The sequence below is a fragment of the Bombyx mandarina genome, chromosome 23, assembly GCF_030267445.1.
Source record: "Bombyx mandarina strain Sakado chromosome 23, ASM3026744v2".
Lineage (NCBI taxonomy): Eukaryota > Metazoa > Arthropoda > Insecta > Lepidoptera > Bombycidae > Bombyx > Bombyx mandarina.
In genome coordinates, this window is record NC_143229.1 from 18123100 (window position 1) to 18141932 (window position 18833).

Genomic DNA, 18833 nt, shown 5'->3' on the forward strand with positions numbered 1-18833 from the left:
CACACATACTTTTTTTTGTTTTTTTATGGCCCTTATAGACAGACGAGCATACGGCCCACCTGATGGTGAGTGGTTACCGTCGCCCGTGGACTTCAGCAATGCCAGGGGCAGAGCCAAGCCGCTGCCTACCGTTTAATACTCTCCACAAGCCTCATTTGAAGAAGGACATGTCATAGCGCTCGGGAAACACCGTGGAGGGGTAGGATATAGGACTGTAATATATAGGACTGTAATAATTCGCAATCATCATTTTTTATTAATTGCTTAGATGGGTGGACGAGCTCACAGCCCACCTGGTGTTAAGTGGTTACTGGAGACCATTGACATCTATAACGTAAATGCGCCACCCACCTTGAGATATAAGTTCTAAAATCTCAGTATAGTTACAACGGCTGCCCCACCTTTCAAACCGAAACGCATTACTGCTTCACGGCAGAAAATAGGCAGGGTGGTGGTACCTACACGCGTGGACTACCATCAACCAACAGTTGAGTATTTCGTGTGATTATTGATGGTTTTTTTAGATAATAAAATGACCGGATCTCCACCTGTGCGGCGCATCGGTAAAAATATGTAGAGTGGTGGTACCTACCCGTGCGGACTCACAAGACGTCCTACCACCAGTATTAATAACAATATTCAATGACCGTTTATACCTTATCGCTGGTATGGGGCTATTCCAGCTTCGCGCGGTCGGGTAGGTGAGGTCACGGATCAATTTAAGAGACTCTGCTAACACTAGCTAATAAGAGCAGTGCGTCACAGAATCTACCACCGCATCGGTAGAATCTGTGAAGATCCGGCAAGAAACTCTGTTAGCTATGTCTATAGCATATTCAATACAGTGCGCTCTCGGTCTTAGATTTAAATTAAAACTCCTGAGTACTGAACTGATTTTAATTTGATTTTCATTGACCATTTGTACTGGAGTCAATTTTTATGTAACAATAAAAAAGATCTCCCGAAATGACGGATTGTCGGGGGAGTCTTCAAGAAAGTATTGCACCAACGTGACAGAAATACTTTAGATAGCCGTTAAACTAGTAATTATATAGACGTTTTAGCCGTAAAATAGTCAAGGTTTTGATGGGAGAACAGTATTTGAACCCAGCTCGTTCTGCCCAGATTAAAACATTATTGGATGTTCTTCTGAAATCGCCCGTCTGCCTCTTACGGTACACCAGAAAGTGAGTCCTTCAATGATTATAAGTTAAATTACGAACTTAACGTGATTAAAGCTCCGGAATAGGATTCGCGAGTCAGCTTTTCGTGGAAATTTTAAGCATTCACTTTGCGTGTGCTCTATATGATTTTTTAATGGAGAAGGTACAATTTTTAGTCGTTATTGCCATTTTAGGTACGGCTTATCTGATCATAAACAGTCACCGTCAATCACAAATATGAACAAAGTCTATTGCCGAAGACTGCCCTTAACCCTCGCTTGAAGAATGGCATAGAATTTTGGAAAATGTCTTTTGTGTTTTCTCATCTGGTATTCTGTAAGACGTTGCTATGTGCAATGTGCATGTAAGTTACATTTTTTTTTTTTATTGCCCATGTAGGCAGACGAGCATACGGCCCACCTGATGGTTAGTGGTTACCGTCGCCCATGGACTTCAACAATACTGCCAAGTCGCTGCCTACCGACTATATATGCTACCAACTATGCTGCCAACTGTACGTGTTTTTTTTTACATATTTCAATATAGGTTTTTGACTTCAAATTCAATTTTGAAAACATCAATTTCAATTTCTATTTTAAGGTCAGTTTTTTTTATTTATTATTAATCTTTTATAATTAACAAAACTAAAAACTAAAAAAAAGAAGATAACGCAATAAATACACGACTTGAAGACATTTAATTGACATGCTTATAAAATTGAATTTGAAGTTAAAATCCTATATTTTGTTTATGAAAGCAGTGCAAACTTACCACAGTATTCCCTATATTACCATTGGTGAGAAACTCAGTGGGCTGTTTCTGTGGGTTAATTTACTCGTCGAGCCCTTCGTTGCAAGTGACGGGTTCGACGAGAACGCTGATCGGTGCTAACACCATCTTTACCAATCTTACTATCGGTAAATTGTTTCAATAGAGTTTTTTAACGTTTGATTTTGCAATTCATTTAATATTTTTTTACCCAGTACCGAGCTCTCGGTTCACAAAGCCATTGTTTGCCCTGAGATCACCTGTCGGTAATGAACAAAAGAACGTTAAGCCGCCCCTATGGAGCCAGCGCCCTTTGTTTACCAACAAACATCCCCTACAGAGACAAAAGAAAAACACAAAAATATCATATGGCCTTTACTTGTATTAATAGTGTTTACTCATATTACACATCGATCGTTTTTAGTCTGCGAGATAATTGTTGGTCCGTCGTAAGATAAGGTCGTAAGGTAAGACGCCCTGCGTACTGAACATGCAACTCACCTTCGACTGGTCTTGGGATAATTTAATAATAATTTTATTTATTATAAAATTAATTATAAATATTTTTTTTCTTACCTAAGCTGATTGTCTAGAATTCTGAATTCTGAATTGTTTTATTTTTATTTTTAATTGTAACAGTATTTATGGCCAGACTAAGTAGATAATGATAAAGAGCAAACAAAAATGTTTGCTCCGTGTGGAAATCGAACCCGCAACCCTTGACGCAACAGTCAGAGGCTTTGAGTACAAAACCACCAAAACATGAGTCGAATGCAAAAATAATAATTATACATACTTTCATAACCTTATTGAACTTTTCTTAGACAGAAACGAAGCGTCAGTATGTAGTTAGTTCGATATTGAACATTGTAACAGTCGAGCGAAATCAAATATTTCATTCGGGTAATTCCGTATGTTCCTAGATCGGCACACGTCCAATGTTACCAATTATATACTTTTAAGCTATTGCATATCTTTAATCGCGGGCTTCAAGCGCATCGACCAAATCAAGAAATTCCGTAACGAAAATAAAACCTAACACTCTCCACTCCGCCTACCATGTAGCTCGCGTTCAACACATTCTCACGTTGCGCTCGTGTAGTGTTTGTGAATAAGCGCGCGGCGTGACGTCGCACCGCAAGCGCATCATGAAAAGTCTGTCCATCTCTCTCTCGTGCGGTCTAGCTTATGAGTGTGAAGGGGACAGTTAATGTTTTGCTTTTGTTAATATATATAAACATAGCGTGGTCTTATTTTATTATTGTTTTAATATTAAATTGTTATTGTCTAATTATAACTGCATAAGTTGATAAAAGGCTAGTATTAAGCGGTTACCAGAGCCCATAGACTTAAGCAACATAAATGCTGCCACCCAGTTCGAGATATAAGTTCTAAGCCTCAGTTTTTACATTACAACGGCTACCCCGCCCTTCAAACAAATAGCCCGGATCGTGTTACCTACTCGTGCGGACTCACAAGACGTCCTACCACCAGTTATTACGCAAATTATAACTTTATGATTTCGCTTATAAAAACATGCTAAATACATAATAATAACGCAAAATTTCAAACCTCGAAACACATCTCCCTAAATAAACGAAGCTAGATCGCGTTCACGGATCACTTCCTTGTTATCAAATAACATCCCATTGTGTAATTAAACACGGCGAATCAAAATTAACGTATCAATTGGCAGTAGTGTGTTTTGATGAGAGAGAGAGAGAGAGAGAAAAAGAGAGAGAGAGAGAGAGAGAGAGAGAGAGAGAGAGAGAGTATTCTTTATTGTACACCAAAAAACAAATATACAATGCGATATATTAAAAACAAAAAAGTACAATTGGCGGCCTTATCGCTAGGAGCGATCTCTTCCAAACAACCATCAGGTGGACAAGAATCATTTGGAAACGAATTACAATGTTTGCTTCTTGCACGTTAGATTTTTTGTGTTAGTGACTTCTATGATTTTTAAATTTGGCAAACGAAAATCTTTCCACGAAGCAGTCGCCTTTACTCGATAGACTTATGTTTCTGATGCTATTGCTTGAAACTTGTTACATGGGAATTGCTTGAAAGCGTCATGTGCACACTTCAAGCTTTCGCTCAATTTCAGTGTGGCGGGTAGCTATCATACAACGCAAGATAATTGACAGATGCCTGAATCTCACTTACGACATTTTCAAGATAAAGCGCATATATACAAGTTCCGAACAACAACATTCGGACCGTCGGTCTACCGAGTAATATCACCCGCTCGGTGGAAGATCTTCCCTCCGTCGTTAAGCCTCCTCAAACTTGACAACAAGTTTGAGGAGGCGTAAGCGAGATTCAGGCATCTGTCAATTATCTTGCGTTGTATGATGGCTACCCGCCACATTCAGTGATGACTAACGCCATCAAACCCGGGAGACTCACAAGATTATCAAAAACGATATCAAAAATCGAAACATAAAAATCGGACAATCTGTATCCGTGTACAAACGCTGGCAACACCACTCAAATAAATGCAATCTACAAAAATTCTAGACGCGCTTGCGAATTCATCATATTGGATTCACTTGCTAACTCAGATTTATGGCATGGTTGATGTCGATAATGAATTGTTTATTTTTAGTTACGCATAAGGCTCAACCTCAGAGAATTTGCTAACACTGGCCCTAGCAATCAGGAATGGATCGAAATCGCGACCCACTGCGTAAGTCTGGCGAGAAACTCAATTGGCTATGTCTATGGGTTAGTTCGTTAGTCGAGCTCTTCGTTATAATTGACGAGTTCGACGAGGAGTGACTAGTTTCGATAATTTTTATTTATAAACCTCATTGTGAACGCGTAATTTATAGGACTTGCTGTTTCTACTTCTATCACAAAGCTTTTTTTTCCTACCTTAGCTGAGAGCCTTGAGAAGCTATTTCAGCGTAACCTTAATGTACCATCCGGCTATGGAATGAGCTCCCCTCCACGGTGTTTCCCGAGCGCTATGACCTGTCCTTTAAACGAGGCTTGTGGTGAGTATTAAGCGGTAGGCAGCGGCTTGGCTCTGCCCCTGGCATTGCTGAAGTCCATGGGCGACGTTAACCACTCACCATCACAAAGCCTTGCGTTCCAATGCAAAAGGTGAGATGCGCCTTATTCAGAGACAATTTCTTATGATAGGCACGCTTGCCTATTTAATATCCATCCTCATATCCGTCCTCTAGACTACAGCTATATAGCTCTAGTGATAGATGATAGGTGAGTTAACCTCGCCCATGGACTTCAGCAATGCCAAGGGCACAGCCAAGCCGCTGCCTACCGTTAAGTACTCTTTAAAAAGCTCTATATTTTTTGGATTCCACTTTAGTTAAGTAATACTAAAATTTGGACAACGTAATAACTCGAAGTGAGTGATTGAATTGGATTGGATTGAGCGTATTCGAACGTGATATTTATTCGATTAAAACAAAAAAAACATTGAATAGTTCTTTTGTTTCTTGAGTCAATAGAAATTTGAGTAACGCTATTTTCTGGCCTCTCACGAAATTAATCTTTAAGCGACCACTAAAGAATCAATATATTAATTAAATATTTATTAGGTTTAGAATTGTTCCATTTCAACATGTAATTAATTGTTTTAATTCTTATCTAGAAGAACGGTTTAACAACGCAAATACTGCTATCCTATTTGACATATGAGATCCAAGTCTAATTAGATAAGGGATGTCCTACCCTCTAGACCTAAAAGCGTAAGCGCATATTATGCCTATACTATAAGCAAAAATAAGGATATGAGCGCCTATAACCGCCTATAAGCGCCTTTTTAAGGTTATTTAATCTGATTTGTATTATTTAGTTTTAAAATGTAAGTGGATGTACATAATATATGTGCCTATTATATTGCTGTTGGTTTTTTTTGTAAATTTAAATTTATAAATATCTCTTTTTTTCTTTGTTCTATTTCTACTTATATGTGTTTTTGATGATGGAAACTTGTCTGGTTATTGTTTTAGCTATTTTTTAATATACTATGTGTTTGTTTTGTACTGTTGATTTCCCAAATAAATAAATAAATACTATGTTTAAGTAATAAGTTATCATGGCTAGCTTCATTTTATGAATTGTTGTTATATTTTTGCTTGTGATTGTTTACAATTTTGTGAAGTGCGTATCTGCTTAAAAAGTTATAACTTACTCGTAACATTTTTAACCAGTACATGGTCGTATGAAAATACCATAGCAATGTATGCGTTTACTAACCCGATGCTAATAATACATAATATAAATTATCATTCTAATCAAGTACAATTATAATGTTATGCCTTAAATGTTAAAATCTATTAAAGTACAAAATCAATTCCAATTTTTAACGAAACCAAATCCTTCCGCGTCGACCCAGTGGTTCTCGACATTCCGTGTGGGGTTGTCAAACGAAAGCTGACCCCCCCAAGCACTTGAGATCTTAGGAGGTATACGACAAAGGGAAGCTCTTCCACCGAGCGGGTGATATTGCTCGGTAGACCGACGGTCCGATGGTTTTGTCCGGAACTTGTATATTGCTCAGCTACTTCGGTCACATTGCCCGCCGACAGTCAGATAACTTACGACTTTGAAGTCGTCGTGGCCTAACGGATAAGACGTCCGGTGCATTCGTGTTGAGCGATGCACCGGTGTTCGAATCTCAGGCGGGTACCAATTTTTCTAATGAAATACGTACTCAACAAATGTTCACGATTGACTTCCACGGTGAAGGAATAACATCGTGTAATAAAAATAAAACCAGCAGAATTATAATTTGCGTAATTACTGGTGGTAGTACCTCTTGCGAGTCCGCGCGGATGGGTGCCATCGCCCTGCTTATTTCTGCCGTGAAGCAGTGATGCATTTGAAGGGTGGGGTAGCCGTTGTAACTATACTTGAGACCTTAGAACTTATATCTCAAGATGGGTGGCGCATTTACGTTGTGAATGTCTATGGGCTCCAATAACCACTTAACACCAGGTGGGCTGTGAGCTCGTCCACCCACCTAAGCAATAAAAAAAAAACTTGGATAAAGTGATTGTGACAGGTAAACTAGAAGGAAAGGGACCCCGCGGCTGATCATCTAGCCGTTAGTGTGATTTTGTAGATACTTAACGACGGCGGAATGGTCTTTCACTGAGCGGGTGATATTGCTCGGTAGACCGACGGTCCGAATGTTGTTATTTGGAACTTGTACGGTTGTTATTTGGAACGGTACACATACAATTTTATCGGAGCGAAACGTAAGCGAGCGTTAGACGATGCGGGTAAGCTCTGACTGAAGTCAGCGCGGTGCTGTGCGCGGACAACGACGTATCAGCGTCACAACAAACCGGTTTTGGATGCGTGTGTCCAATGTAGTCGACTGGTGCACATTGACGCGGCTGAAATTTGTATAGGAATAAAATGTAACGTGGTGTATGTAAATGCGTACTAGTTGTGTGTAAGTGTATAAGTGGGAGTAGCCCACATGATCAAATAACCACCCTAACTGGGCTACCAATCGCAACAGCTATTCGAGAAGCTGATGAGACCGGATGAGGTGGATACAGCTCACGAGACAGGCCCCGGTCAAATTTCAGGGACATGACCTTCAGTAATGAAGAAAGCGACGAAGAAGAAGAGATCTTGAAAATTTCAGAAGCGATATTTAGGCATCTGTCAAATATCTTGCGTTTGTATGACGGCTACCCGCCCCAAGATCCAACACTAAAAGACGTTTAAATTTTGTAAAAAAAACATCTAACTCTAAAAACGATTTAAAAATAACGAATCCTAAAATATATTTATGACTAGCTGACCCGGGAGACTTCGTAGTACCTCAATCGATAAATAAAAGGAAAAACAAAATTGTTTGTTTTTATATAATTCCGAGCTTTTTTTCATATTTTCTCACCTTTTAAACCTTCCCTGGACTTCCACGAATAATTCAAGACCAAAATTAGTCAAATCGGTCCAGCCGTTCTCGAGTTTTAGCGAGACTAACGAACAGCAATTCATTTTTATATATAGAGATTAAACGTCTATTGTTGTCTCGTAAAATCTGTCACACAATTTTTTTTAATAAAACGCCACTCAATTCATAGTAACTCAATTTAGTTTTACTCCGCGTTTTAAAAACGCAAATTCGTTCTAGAAATATTATACGAATAAAGACAAAAAAAAAACAAAGATAAGCGTTGACAGGTGAAAGTGACACGCTGAATAAAAAGCTCTGGAACTCCGCCCGTGAAAGCTCTTATACAAAAGGAGCTTTTGTTACACACTTCGAAAAAAGGATGATGAGTTGAAGTTTCGTGTGGGCTATTTTCAAAACGAGCTTTTGAAAATGACATGACTAACAGCTAAATTTCCTCTACCGTCATCATTATTCAAGATATGACTTAGTGCAAAGGAACTAAGGTTCCAAATAGGGTGGATTCTCGAATGGTCTAACTTCTTTATAATACATGGTCTCTTCTTCAAGCCGTATCCACCCAATGCTCAGAGTAGGTCTCTTCAAATGCACCCCATTCTCTTCGGTCTCTTGCTTTTCGCATCCAGCCCCCACCAGCCACTTTGACTAGGTCATCAGTCCACCTCATTGGTATGTCTACCCACCTTACGACATCCAATACGAGATCTCCACTCCAGTATTTTTGTACCCCAATACATAGTCCACAAAGACTCCAGCAGTGGTAGTTATCAGTACTAGTGAAGCGGTAATGCGTTTCAGTTCGTAGAAAAGGTAAGCCATTGGACCATAGAACTTCGAATATCTCAAGATGGATCTTGAGTACGCCCAACCCACCCACAAGTTTTAAAAAAAAGCACCAATTTCTTAATAATTAACCGTCGTATTATAGAAACGCATGGGTCTTTCCCACTGATCTACCTGTTTTGACTGCCAAGCAATCACACATTCTGACTTCACGATAAGACAGGCACAATGCCGTTCAGAATGCCTCAAGGTAGGTGGCATTCACGTTGTTATTTCTTAAAGTAGCTGTGGTGACTTACACACAAAATTAAATGCTTAGTTTAATTTATTACTGGTGGTAGGACCTCTTGTGAGTCCGCGCGGGTAGGTACCAACACCCAGCCTATTTCTGCCGTGAACCAGTAATGTGTTTCGGTTTGAAGGGCAGTGCAGCCGTTGTAACTATACTGAGACCTTAGATCTGATATCTCAAGGTGGGTGGCGCATTTTGCATCTTAGATGTCTATGGGCTCCAGTAACCAATTAACACCAGGTGGACTGTGAGCTCGTCCAACCATCTAAGCAATAAAAAATAAAAAAAGTATACAGTTTAGAGCACCTTCTGGGCCTAGACTTTCTCTTACCTTTTGCTTCGAACTACCTACCTGTGCTCGAATTTGTTGCTCTTCATCTTCTGAACTGTTTGTAGAAGTTTTTGTGTAATAAGTTGTTGTGTGTAAAATGCGACGTATGTTGTTATTCCGGTAACGGACCTAAAGCCTTCTATCACCTTAATTACGACTAGCACAGATGGTCTGTAAGGTACCATGATGCGGTAGTTAGAGGCCAATGGTTATATGGTCTATAGCAGCCTTTCCCAAAGTGGGCGATAACGCCCCCTTGTGGGTGCTGCAGGCCTAAAGGGGGGGGCGGTAAGAGACCCAGAAAAAAAAATTGGGGCGTTGTGTAGAGGTTTGGGAGGCTATTTGTAATTTCATCTAGGAGGACTCTTAGACACCTAGTGAGCTCTTGCTATATGCGTTGTTAAGTAGAGGAAAAAATGGGGGCGCTAAAAATAATTTATTCTCAAAGTGGGCAGTAGACAAAATGAACTTGGGAACCCCTGGTTTATAACCAGAAAGATATATCGGTTTTAAAGCTCTCGTTTCCCATAAAAACGCTCATAAAATCTTTGATAAAAAGCACCACTGGAGAGACCAGATTCACTTCTACTCTGGAAAATTTGTATAACGACCCAAGACTCCATCTGCCGTGTTTAATTTAAAATTATATTTGTACTCCACAGTGTACATAAGACCGTTTATAATGGGTTTGTGTAACGCTGAAATGAGTACAGGGTTCCCAGAGTAACGCCAGGACCGGAATCAGAAATAAATAATATAGAATTACAATTCTGGACAAGTAATGATCTTAAGAAGAGGAAGATTAGAGGAAGAGGTAGACCTAAGAAGAAATGGATGGATTGCGTGAAAGACGATATGTGTAAGAGGGGAGTGAGCGAAGAAATGGTATATGGTAGAGGAGTATGGAAGGAGAAAACATGTTTTGCCGATCCCACGTGTCTGAGAGCAGGAAAGTAATGATGAAATAGAAATGACAAAATGTGGGTAGTTTTAAGTTAACACGCGAATGTACAATGTCCGTCTATCCTTGGGTGCTGAGATCAGAAAATAACAACTGAACGAGTCAATATGTTACCTAGTTGTCCCTTTTTCGACTATGACCATTCTGGAGTCAGTGCGACGTGACTTCAGCAAGCCACGTCCCACTTACTGTGTCTTCTTTCTTTAAATTAGTAATTTCTTTAATTTCGCCAAGTCGATAAATCTATACTTAATATTATAAAGAGGAAAGATTTGTTTGTTTGTTTGTTTCGAATAGGCTCCGAAACTACTGGACTGATTTGAAAAATTATTTTTCCATTAGAAGCCGACATTGTCCCTGATGAACATAGGCTACTTTTTTTATTATTTTTTTTTTTTTTTTTTGATTCCTGTGTGTTTTAATGTTTCCGAAGCGAAGCGAGGGCGGTTCGCTAGTATATAATAAAAACAACTTTGACGGCTTAATATTTTTTCATTGTCATTAAATTATTTCCAGCTTTTCGATTGCTTTAGAGTTTTCGTGATCGCAGACGATTAAGTACCACCATTCGCACCGAAAGACATGACTGGCTCACGACAGAATTGGGCGTAACGGGGATGCCTACCTGTGTAGACTTAGATAACGTCACTTGTTCATCCATCATAAAGCAGATAAGAGTGGTAAGTGATAAAATAATTCTGAGCCCCTATCTCTCTTAGTTTCTGTCGCAAGCAAGAATTAGGCATAGGGTGAGAGTTCAGGGGAATGGTTTATTGGGGGGAGCTAGCGTATTTAGCATCTTCTGCTATAGTCCCTCATACCTTGCGCACTTCTTTAGCCGCAGGAATCAAGCAGGATATTCGGCATTCTATCCGAGAAAGGAAATGGTAAGAGCTTATGTTAGTTATATACCAGCACCGTTTTTTTAGGGTACGAGAAGGCTTATTACCATACCGCTCTACCAATGGTCACTGGTCACATTCGCTCATTGACATACAGCCACTATCTATCCTTATGCACTTTTCTCAAATCTGATGTAAAGAAAGTGCTCTGACTTATTTGAAAATTGACCCCCCAAATGTGAAATTCCTAATGCGACTCTGAAAATCACAGAAGAACTCAGCTGGAATGGATGCTCACTCGCCCAATAAATTTTGCTCAGTCCCGGTAGCCCGTTAAAGGCAAGAAATTTAGTCATGCTTCTATGATATAATATGTACCTATGGCCGTTAGTTGATATTCAATATTTGCTACCCTATTATATGAAGTGATTCGAAAAGATTTTATAACTTTCATTGTTTGTTTGATGTTCGTTTAAAATAAGAAAGGAATAAACGAAATAAGGAAGAATAAAAACCTTTTGATTCTTCCTGATTCTACTCAACAATGTAGTCGCATTCCGAATCTTTGGTAATTTGATCTAATTGGTTTCAGATTTTGTATAGCACTTTTATTTATTTCTTTTTTATTACTTAGATGGGTGGACGATCTCACGGCCCACCTGGTGTTAAGTGGTTACTAGATCCCCTAGACATCTGCAACGCAAATGCACCACCCACCTTGAGATATAAGTTCTAAGGTCTCAAATATAGTTACAACGGCTGCCCCACCCATTAAACTGAAACGCATTACTGCTTCACGGCAGAAATGGACAGGGTGGTGGTACCTACCTGTGTGGACTCACAAGAGGTCCTACCACCAGTAATAAGCGAAATATCGCATAAATCAAATACCAGTTCACCCCACGATTTAATATCCTATACCCTTAAGTGGGGGAGAGGAAGTGCGGGGTACTACCCCATCGCCTTCTATGTTAGACCACACACATTGCCTCAGTGGGAGCTGTGTCAGGAGTGCTTAGGGTGGTTCTCCCTCCAAAATCCAATCCATGTCCACTATCCTCGCTCTCTCTGGAGAAACCTACTCTTTTAGTGCCAATAAACAACTAAAGACACCAAGCCACCAAAATATCATCCTCACCCTGGATAATGGAAAGATAAAAGACACTAAGAAGCACATATAGAGAAAATACTTCAAGGTGAATTAGCCTTTCACGATATATTCTAACGAACTGAAATACGTATTTTTTTTTAATCCAAGACTGTACGTGACCCAAAATTACCAACCTACCTTTACAAGTACACGGCGACACCCCTACTCTTCAGCCGTAAGTAATTAGAATCCGAGAATATCTTTTACGTCAATAGCTGGAGATTGCCTGATTTCGATGGTTTGTTCTACCGAGGACTGAATTATGAGATAAATACGTGTAAGTAACATATCGAAGATTGAGCTACTGAGGCCTTACAACTCGTGTCTTAAGGTAGGTGGTGGCGTTTACGTTGTAGATGTCTATGGCCTCCGGTGACCACTTAATATCAAGTGGACCGTGAGCTCGTCCGCCGAACCAAGCAATAAATAAAACTAGTGGTCCCTATGTTGTCGAAATTCGACTATAATTAATTGAAATTATAAGTTTGGACATTATTATTGTTCTATTGTCAAAAACGATTTATTGTACTTCTATAATCACAGATTACGCCAAGACTACACTATAAACAAATAATATTAAAAACAAACAATATTAATCTATTCTCAATCTGACCGCAGACTTTCAACAATAACAATAGTTTGACAATAAACACAAAGTATGTGTGTATGTTGTGTCAAATACACGGTAGTGTGTGTAATGTTTTCTTTATTGATTTAATGATTTATTTATACATAACTTAAAAAAATATTAACATTCTGCACTCCTTCTCTATATTTTCTATAATTGTGGAAAATTTCATACTCCTCCGTCCGCGCAATTTTCGTAAAAAGGGATACAAAGTTTTTGCTTCACGTATTAATACCTAGTCAGGTCATAAATTCTGTCACATGTTTAATGTAAAATAATTGAAACAAGTTTATTCATTATGTAACCATTCATATACCAAAATGAACTTAACAAAACATAGATTCTTATGACACTAAAGCTTATTCAAAATGACCTCCGTGATTTTGAATACAGGCCTTCAATCTGCGCGGCCAGTCGTCTATCGCAGCACGAACGAGGTCCATGTCAATATCGGCGGCTGCCTTAATCAAAGATGTCTTGAGTGACTCCAAATTGGGATGAGGCTTTGAGCACGTCTTTTCCTCCAAGTGTTGCCATATCTTGTAATCTAACGGATTCAAATCTGGACTGGAGAAGGGCCAGTCTTCGTGCCGGATGAAGTCGATTTCACGCGCCGCCAGCCAGTCTTGTGTGCTCTTCGCTCTATGAGCTGGCGCCGAATCTTATTGGAATACCCAGTGCTTGTTATTGAACATGGTATGAGAAACAGGTTCCACAAGGTTCGTCAGGACTGTATTTTGATACACAACTGCATTCGTTTTTACACCTTTCTCACAAAAATGTACCTCTGTTAAGCCCCAATAAGAAACTCCCAACCATACCATGAGCGAGGATGGAAAATGACCTCGTTGGACACGCGGAATACGGTTGCTCGCTTCTTCACTACTGTGTGCGTACACCTTATCATTTTGTTTGTTGTAGCTCTCTTCTACGGTAAAAATTTTTTCATCTGAAAAAATAATTTCCCGATATTTTTTTCCCGCGTACCGCTTCAACAAAGCGCGGCATCTCTTCAGTCTCAGGTCCATTAGACGAGCATTCAAACGATGTCCTGTTTTTCTTCGATATGCCCGAAGCTCTAAGTCTTCATTTAACACCATTTTCACCGTGGTTCTGCTTAACCCCATCTGAAGGGCCAACAGTTTCTGCTTACGTTTGGGATTTCTTTGAATTCGCGCCTTCACAGCTTTTATCACTGCTGGAGTCCTAACAGACCGAGGGCGACCACTTCTTGACCTGTCATCTACACTAGAGTCTTCATTGTATCGTTTGATGGTACGATAAACGAATATTTTGGTTATATTCAAATTTTTCAGTATGTTAAAGATTTGAATTGGCGCGTAACCGCAACGATGCAACGCAATAACTGCAACACGGTCTTCTTTAAGCGTCCACTTCATATTTAAAAATTAGTAAAAATTCTAAAAGTATACATTTTTATTTTTATGAACAATTCGAAATTCGAATTCAATAAACTTTTTTGTGGCCAGCATTCTAAAAGAAAAGTTTTTACTGTGTGACAATACTTATGACCTGACTAGGTATATAGATATACAGAAAGTGTCTGTTTAATAAAGACTTTCGGTGGGATTGCACGAATTAAATACAAACGTATAGTATATTAAACCATAAAAATAGTTTAAATTGTCGCGATGAACAAAGAAATTCCCAAAAAGGAGGGATATTTTATAAAATTTTAGTTCGCCTTTTTCTTAAGAACGTTTATTTAAAGTTTTTTTTTATGGCTTAGATGTGAGAACGAGCTCACAGCCCACCTGGTGTTAAGTGGTTACTGGAGGCCATAGACTTTTTTTTTGGTAGAGTTTTTCTTATTAGGAAAGGCAAGGGGATCTAAGCCCATACAGCCTTGTCTGCTCTATATAATTTCTGAAATAAATTTTCAAAAAGCCAAAGCCAGGTCTTGTACGATTTATATTATATCCTGAAATAAAAATTTCATTAAGGCCGAAGCCAAGTCCTTTATAATTTCTTCCTGAAATATCCATAGACATCTACAACGTAAATGCGCCACCCACTTTGAGATATAAGTCCTAAGATCTCAGTAAAGTGTGTTTACTTATTTCTCAGCACGGCTCAAAGCGGTCCAATTCATAAAACTACTTTCATTTACAAATCGCATATAAATTAAACTTCGGTATGTAAATTAAAACTATCCGTCTTGTCGAATCTCATTGCAAAGCGAACAGATTCAATGAATAATTCATTTTATTAGCTACCTACGTGTCTGTTCGCCGCGTGCTTGAGAAATTCACTTGCCATTTTAAATGCTGAAATTGCATGGTGAATTAAATTTTATTCATTTCAATGAATATAACATTGTGTATTAAATTGAAATTATAGCAAAACGTTGACATAATTGATAGGTAAATGTTGCAAATTGTCATAGCATTATTTCTGACGTTTTTTATTCATTAGTACGAAGTTTTGGAACGAAATTCCTTATGGGACGATGCGGAGGGGTACCCTGACCGGGAAAAAGCTTCCGTAAGGTAGGATTTTTATTAGTAATTCACACAGTGTTCGACTTAACTTTGTAATAACGTACAAATTAGTAATGCACACAGTGTACGACTTAACTTTGTAATAACGTACAAAAAATAACATATTTTTTTATCATTCATTGACCACGATATTAGAGCGTTCGTTTGCGCAATACACTAACTCTTATGCAAACAACCGTGAAAGAAGTGTACCACAATTAGTTCGCATTTTACCGAATTACCGTGGGTTGTTGCGAAACCTCCAGTTATATATTTTTTATACCTCGAATAGAACTTAAAATTAATATTTTTATAGTAAGGAAGATTCGTTCCTATCCGATGTCCCACGACACCACACATCTTTTTTTATTTAATGGCTTAGATAGATGGACGAGTTCGCAGCCCATTTGATGTTAATTGGTGCCCTTATACAACATAAATACCGCTACCCACCTCGAGACATGGGTTCTAAGATCTCAGTTTTTACAGTACAACGGATGCCCCGCCCTTCAAACCGAAACGCATTACTGCTTCACGGCAGAAATAGGCAGGGCGGTGGTATCTATCCGTGCGGGCTCATAAGACGCCCTACCACCAGTTCCCTTAGTTCTATGGCAATTCTTCAAATGCAGCAGACAGTAATGCACCATTCATCATTATCTGGATAATTAGGGCTTAGCCTTGGTCCAGTGAAGTCTCCAGTCCGATACATCGCAGCTTCTCTTCTCCAATTTATCACCACTAAGCTCTCATTGTTCTATTCGACGCTACCCAAGCAACAAGACAGCGACGCAGTCAAATAATAATAACAATAAAACCAATCAAAAGATCCCCAACAAGCACGACTTGACCCTCGGAATACGTCTTTGGAGTCCGTTAAACGCTGAGTGGAATTTAGAGGGTGATAGGTGCCTTCCTGATTCTAAGTGTTGAATAATTCAGTATCTGTTTTGGGCAGGGCTGGCGATTTAAAGAAATATTTAATTTAATTTTAAATTTTCGTGAAAAAAACTGATTCCGTTGCTTAATGGTCATTGAAAAACCGCGTTGGCCGTATCACGAGTGACAAATATGGCCCCAAACGGATAGGTACCAGCAACTTGCCTATTTGTAACGCGAAACAATCATCGTTCTGGTTCGAAAGATGGAACAGCCGCTGCAGAATAAAATCGAGATTCCAAGCTCGTATCTTAAGATGGATGACGGTATTAAGCAAGTTTACATGCAATCGTGTACGCTTGTCTGTGATATCACAAACAAAACACAAGTCTAAGAAATACGTACAGACACAACCAATTTGTGGAGCGTTCAACTACCGTTATAGCTTCGTTATTTTCATGGCAACTGACAATGAAAACATGACGTTATTTCGTCACAAAATAAAACTCAACCGATCATCACTGTAGTTAGTAAATTTTCTTTTGCGTTAAAAAATAAATTCGCACAACCCTACAGGTTATAAGAAAACAGCATCGATGAGAGGACCCTTGTGCCACCCCTGCTGGCCCTGATCACAGTAACGTTCTTCAATTCATCTCGAGTGTCGCACTTCGTTTGTCGTATAAAGCGGGAAAGTCAGAATTCCTTTTCAGAAATTGCAACAATCTATTTTCAGTTCAAATACTAATCAAGGTTCGACGTATTTTTGTATTTTATAAACTCCGGCCTATTCTTGATTGGGGCTTTGAAATTTATTCGTAAATAGCGCTTTGTCTTCTAATTCGTGTGAATACAAGGTCACAGTACGCTGTTAAGTAGCTAAGTGGATACCACAACCCTAGCCTTGAAAAGTCGAGGTCTTCTTACAAATTGTAGTTAGAGATTGTACAGATTATCCCTTGAGACTGACATGAACAAGCAACAACAACAATGAGCTCCGCACCAAGTCTTTTCTACAATAATCAACATGCCTTAACGCAAGCAATATCTGTCAAACAGAGAATATCTGATTGCTGACATTTCGAAGCGAATAACACGAATTTACATTTATCAGATGACTCACAGCCCAGTACAGTAGATTATAGTCTCCATCAACCATCATTAATATCAATGACAAAGAGTATAACTTAATATCGTTTCAACGTAGAACTCCAGCTCATGTTGCGATAGGAGTGTTGCTTGTCTTACTTTCAAAATATAAAATGGAAAATATGGGGCTAACCCCGTATTTCCCCTAAATTAGTGAATAGAATAGAACAGGAAAGAAAACATTTCAACTCTTCTTTAAAATAACCGAATTATTCATTGAGATCTTCTGTTACTTCAAAATCGATTCTAGTCCATTACAAGGCATTGAACTCAAACCCTGCGTCACATTTTCAATCACATATCAGAAATGACGTATCCTCGAAATGGAAGGGGGGGGGAGGGAAATAGACTAGCAATCTAGATATCGGATCTCCCCTCACTGAAAACCGATCAATTTCCTGCACCGGAAAATTGATTTAGTTATATGTATACTTTCTGTGCGGCTGGACGCATATCGGCTCATCTTCTTTGACCCGGCTAAGTTGATGAAGCTTTTTTATTGCATAAATGAATGAACTAGTACAAGGCACGACTGGTTTTAAGTAGTTATCATAGCCAGTAAGTATTACAACGTTATTGCCACCGCACACCACATTCGTTCAAAATTTCAATAGTATCATATTGTATATTGAAAACTATTAATGAGGCATAGTAGAGCCTGATATACTATATGTATCTTTTTTAGATTTTCTCTACACAAAAGCAGCTGCCTGAAAGAGATCGCTTATTGATTATAGATACATGATACATACATAGATACATAATGTTCACGATTGACTTCCACGGTGAAGGAATAACATCGTGTAATAAAAATCAAACCCGCAAAATTATAATTTGCGTAATTACTGGTGGTAGGACCTCTTGTGAGTCCGCACGGGTAGGTACCACCGTCCCGCTTATTTCTGCCGTGAATCAGTATTGCGTTTCGGTTTGAAGGGTGGGGCAGCCGTTGTGACTATACTGAGACCTTAGAACTTCTATCTCAAGGTGTGTGGCGCATTTACGTAGTAGATGTCTATGGGCTCCAGTAACCACTTAACACCAGGTGGGCTGTGAGCTCGTCCACACGACTAAGCAATAATAAAAAAATAATAAAAAAATACAGATGATAGAGATCACTCATAAGACTGCATATTGGTATTACCTAAATGTTAATTTTTTTTTCAGTATAATTTTTGGTGTGCAATAAAGTCTACTCTCTGTTCCTTTGTTCTTTGCATTCTAAAACGGCTGTGTCACTTTTCGAAACAAAATATAGTTAAACCGCTTCACGGCATAAATAGCACATCAGCGGTACCTACCCGCACGGGCTTAGAATACTCCATACCGGCAGTAACTACGTTATTGGTTTTGCGTGTTCGCTTCTAACACCATCCATTGCATTGAGTAATCAGTTAATTCCAATTGCCCGGTCAAGAGCAGGATAAAACGAACAATAATAATAGCTCTTGTAAATCGAAAATCAATGAAAGATAAAC

General features: G+C 39.0%; 1 protein-coding gene and 1 long non-coding RNA gene across 2 annotated transcripts in view; both read right to left on the bottom strand.

Moving 5' to 3' along the window:
• The window catches only part of LOC149500242 (uncharacterized), a 147413-nt gene that overhangs the window by 74699 nt on the left and 53881 nt on the right, over window positions 1-18833 (bottom strand). The gene's annotated exons all lie outside the window — the stretch shown is intronic.
• Window positions 15848-18833, bottom strand: part of LOC114244176 (uncharacterized) — a 223716-nt gene continuing 220730 nt past the window's right edge. Inside the window, exon 7 of the transcript XR_016325115.1 lies at window positions 15848-15889. The gene's annotated coding sequence lies outside the window, so the exon portion shown is untranslated. The remainder of the gene's footprint in view (window positions 15890-18833) is intronic.